General features: G+C 36.5%; 1 protein-coding gene across 1 annotated transcript in view; it reads left to right on the plus strand.

The window, feature by feature from the left end:
• The window catches only part of LOC103607826 (gamma-2-syntrophin-like), a gene marked incomplete at its 3' end in the record, with an annotated part of 85,238 nt that overhangs the window by 53,245 nt on the left and 26,750 nt on the right, over positions 1-5,243 (plus strand). The gene's annotated exons all lie outside the window — the stretch shown is intronic.

Genomic DNA, 5,243 nt, shown 5'->3' on the forward strand with positions numbered 1-5,243 from the left:
GTTTTTTTTTTTGTGTGTGTGTGTGTGTGTGTGTGTATGTGAGTGAATTGATTTGTTTTTTGTTTTTATTTTTTTTTAGCTCCCACCAATAAGTGAGAACATGTGGTATTTCTTTTTCTCTGCCTGACTCGTTTCACTCAGTATTATTCTTTCAAGGTCCATCCATGTTGTTGCAAATGGCAGTATTTCATTCATTTTTATAGCTGAGTAGTATTCCATTGTGTAGATATACCACATTTTCTGTATCCACTCATCCGATGATGGACATTTGGGTTGATTCCAGCTCTTGGCTATTGTGAAGAGTGCTGCAATGAACATTGGGAAACAGGTATACCTTCGACTTGATGTTTTCCATTCCTTTGGGTATATTCCCAGTAGTGGGATAGCTGGATCGTATGGTAGCTCTATCTTCAGCTGTTTGAGGAACCTCCATACCATTTTCCATAGGGGTTGCACCATTTTGCATTCCCACCAACAATGTATGAGAGTTCCTTTTTCTCCGCAACCATGCCAGCATTTATCTTTCAGCGTCTTTTGGATTTTTGCCATCCTAACTGGGGTGAGATGGTATCTCAGTGTGGTTTTGATTTGCATTTCCCGGATGCTGGGTGATGTTGAGCATTTTTTCATATGACTGTTGGCCTTTTGTATATCTTCTTTAGAGAAATGCCTGCTTAGCTCTTTTGCCCATTTTTTGATTGGGTTGCTTGTTTTTTTCTTGTAAATTTGTTTGAGTTCTTTATATATTCTGGATATTAGTCCTTTGTCAGATGTGTATTTTGCAAATATTTTCTCCCACTCTGTTGGCTGTCTTTTAGCTCTGTTAATTGTTTCTTTTGCTGTGCAGAAGCTTTTTAGTTTGATATAGTCCCATTTGTTTATTTTTCCTTTGGTTGCCCATGCTTTTGGGGTCATATTCATGAAGTCTGTGCCCAGCCCTATTTGCTGAAGTGTTTCTCCTATGTTTTCTTTAATAAGTTTTATTGTTTCGAGGTGAATATTTAAATCCTTAATCTATTTTGAATTGATTTTAGTATATGGTGAGTCTTTATTTCCTTTTAATGAAGTCATAGTTTAAGTTGTAATGTCAGTACAGACTTTTTGTTTATAATTCATTAGTTTTCTGATTATTTCTTTCATAGGTTTAAGGAAGTATGCCTTGCAGCCTAAACTTAAGAAAACAGAAAAGTGTGCTCAGTTTTTTTTAAATAGTGCTTATAAATACTCTTTAAATAGAGTTTAACAATAACATTTGAATTCCAAATAGAAGACATTCAAGAAAGTAAGACCCTGTCAATCAAATGTTTACTGAAGAAGACAGAATATGTGGGCTGTGTTTTAAATCAAACCCTTCTAGTCAACATTTTTAAATTAGAAAAGAAATACTAGGAAAAGTCCCTCTAAATGTTACTTTTATTTCTTTTAATATTTTTCTAAATTTATCGTCAACTACTTTTCTATTAAGTCCATAAGGACTAAGTACCTTTCTATGGTTCACAAATGAAACATATTTCCTCTTGATTATTTACCCAGGTTGGTGGGCTAGTAGACCAAATATGTGCTGTTGTCTCCATGAATAATTTACCATTTTGAATTTGGATTTATATTAGCATAATCAAACGTAGCGAAATGTCTCATGAGATTCATTTTACGATAAATCAGAGGCTCTTCTGAGACCTCAGGAGGAGCATGGTGCTTCTCATGGTGTTTCTTAGTTTCAGCGTCTCTGTTCATAGTGTGTCCTCTCCTGCCCACCCCGAGGGCCACTGTGACTACACAAACTGGACGTTTGTGGAAAGTGGTTTGGAAATAGTTAAGTGTAATACAAATGTGAGAGGCCATTGTATGGAGAAGATGCCATTGGAAAAGGATGGTTTTATGGGACCTGCACTGGGGTGTTCAAAGGACATTTAGGACATTCCTGGTATACTCAGATCACACGTGAGTTGGAAGGAGCTCTAGACCGGAGATGAAGACATGTTTTCTTTTACTTTGAAATTTAACTCTCTTTATCATTGAATGACAAGAGAGAATAGTGAAATAATGGTTCAGGGAAACACTGACTGTCTGAGAAGCACGGCTCCCGTGCAGAGAACATTAAATAACTGTCCTTCAAAGACCTCAGAGGCACTGGGTGAACCTTGCTTTCACTTTAGCTTGGAGAAATAATTCTATCACATATTGAATCTGGTCCATGTGGCATCAGTCTTGGTGGCCTTATATGACTAGAACCTGATTCTAATCCCAACTAAACTGTTACCTGGTTGTGAAGTTTGAAGCAATTAACAACTGAGGCTTAGTTTCTTCATCTGTAAAATACAGAAGTTGTACTGGATAATCTACGGGGTTTGGGTAATTTTTACTTTAAAATTTCTGTACAATGTTTAATTTACTCAGGGGCTTGAATTGGTTTATTTGTAAACAAATATTAGAGTTCAGCTTCACTATGTAGGATGGTTAAAGAACTGACCTCACCATATCTTGAGGTGCTTTTGGTAGAGGATTATTTTATACTTTCTCCAAAAACTGCATACTCTGTATACATTTAAAAAGTTTAGATTTATGACATTGGGCCTTTAAAAACAAGATGTATTTTTTTTCTCACTCAATAATTACTTGTTGATTTTGGTACATAGCAAAGAAATCATGTTTGAGTAAATGTGAAAAAAAATAAAGGTGTTTGACAATCACTGAAATTGGTGGGGAAAAAAGGAGAACAAAGTTAGAGGGACAGCGCAGAAGACATGGAGTATAGATTTTTAGACTCTTCTATCTGGTAAATAAAATAACCATATAATTTGTCATCCAAACAGGTGCTTTTGTCTGGGACAAAGATTAACCTAAAAGTGGTTTTAGATAACAGGCATGAATTTAGGATTGTCCCAGGCAAGCCAAATCATATGTTAACCCTTCAAAAACAGCATGCAGCTCTGTGTGTTTTCAAACAACCCAAATTTTAATTAAGGGAGATATTGATGCCCTAATTACCAAATGTAAAAGAAACCTAAATAACACAGGTAATTCCAGCTTTTTCTGTGTAAACAAAAAGACGGTTATATAGTTACCATCTGATGGATGCTTAGTTAATTATCTTAACTGATTAAAGTGAAAAATAGTACTTTCCTATAGAAATGGCATGAGAAAAGATAAATGAATGTATGCTTCTTTATCATAATGGTTATGTCCTCTTCCTTTAATTATGGTGATACAATCAGGTACATGTTCATAAAAGTGTAATATACCCTCTTGGAACATGTAATAAGCCATTTGAAAATTCATAATGTAAAAGATAAAATTAGCTTCCCTTAAAATTATTTATGAACTACATATACCTAAAAAAGATTGATAATGTAGCCAATGTTTCCAATAATAGCAAAGGAATAACTTATTTCTTTGCTAATTGACCTAGGCAAAATTAAATTACTTATGGTATTTAATTAAGTTCTCATCCACCTAATAGTTATTTTGCATTATTAACAACCTGTATTATTGCCATCTTGGCCAGAAAGAAGCTCTCCATTCACTCCTCAGTAAGTAATTCTTGTTAAACTATGTACCAAACACTGTGTTAATCAAAAATGAAAATGAAAAACAGCAATTAAAAAACTGTCCAGCCCTGGAGGAAAAAAAGTGGAACTAGATGGGACAGGTCGGGACATCACATTCCAGGCAGCATCTGAGAGTCTTGGTTCTTGGATGCCCTACCCAGCACCTGCAGCTCTAGAGAACCAGAGCAACTCTCATACTGAGTGGGGACTGTTTGGCCATTCTGTCCCTCAGCCGGTTCTCGTCACTACACAATGCTTGTGCTGCTACGCTACGCAAAGAATCCCAAGTTCCCCATTTCAGGGAGAATCAAGAATACAGAGCCAACCCCATGGTACACTTGGGAGAGTGCGGTGCTGGGAGCACAGCTATGTGCTGCTACGCTACGCAAAGAATCCCAAGTTCCCCATTTCAGGGAGAATCAAGAATACAGGGCCAACCCCATGGTACACTTGGGAGAGTGCGGTGCTGGGAGCACAGCTATGCTCCCGCCGCGGGTTCGGATCCTATATAGGGATGGCCGGTGTGCTCACTGGCTGAGCGCAGTGCAGACGACACCAAGCCAAGGGTTGCAATCCCTTTACCGGTCACGAAAAGAAAAAAAAAGACAAGAAAAAAAAGAATACACACTTTCAAGCCTCTGCTCACCCTTGACCTGTCTGTAATATAAGTCTCTCCTTCCTCTTTCATCTATCCACATTTACGTATACGATGCACCTCAAAAAGTTCCAGGGAAGATTTATCTTTTAATTCTATTTTTACACAGACTTTTTGAAGTGACCTCATACGTACATGTATATGTGAAATGTTACAGCCCTGTCTTAAGTTTTTAGACATTAGACTTCAATTCACAGTTCATCCCTTGTGAAATCGAATTGCAGTATATGTTTAAGTATTTCATGAAGAGAAAATGGGGGAAGATTGGCAGCACTTGAATATATGGTTTAAAAATTTTTTAAAAATTTAAAATTTTTTTTAGAAATTAAAAAAAAAAAAGAACAGAACAGAACAGTGTGTCCTTCCTGTCGGGCAGAAGGGTTTGTTTAATCTCTACTTAACCCTGCAGGAAACTAATTATACACAAATTCAAAGGCTTTCACCATTAATATTTCTCACCAGAGGAAATATGTGCTTTACAGATTTTTAAGGAACCTTAAAGCATGTGCCAGAGACCTGCAGAAGCAAGGAGGATTGGACTCCATTATTTGTTGATTTTGTTTGTTTGTTTTTTCTGGATTGTGATGAATTTCTATTTCCTCCTTTCTAATCAGTTGGTAGTATGGCCAACCAATCGTGGTATGACTCCCGGTAATAAATATAGTATGAGAACAGATTTTTTGTGCTTGCTTCTAACTCTTAAAATTTTGCAACAACTTAGAGTTCACACAATTTCCTACATTTTCTAGAAATTCTGGTTTTGCATTTTGATGGTAATCAATAAAAGAAAGATCATCCATTCAACCACCCTAGTAAGTACAATAAACACGTCCGCCGTGCTGCAACCAAATGACTGATAACTTCTCATGAAGATACAGACTTAGCCCTTTATAATCAAGATTGGTTTGTAAAGCCTCACCAGATATTCAGTGCCTTCTAATGAGCTTTAGCCATGCAGACATTTACAAATTTTAGATAACTAGTACAACTTAGTTAACGACATATGCCTAGTCTTCATGCAATGGAACCTTATTTATTTC

Source organism: Galeopterus variegatus, unplaced genomic scaffold (genome assembly GCF_000696425.1).
Source record: "Galeopterus variegatus unplaced genomic scaffold, G_variegatus-3.0.2 Scaffold7745, whole genome shotgun sequence".
Taxonomy (NCBI): domain Eukaryota; kingdom Metazoa; phylum Chordata; class Mammalia; order Dermoptera; family Cynocephalidae; genus Galeopterus; species Galeopterus variegatus.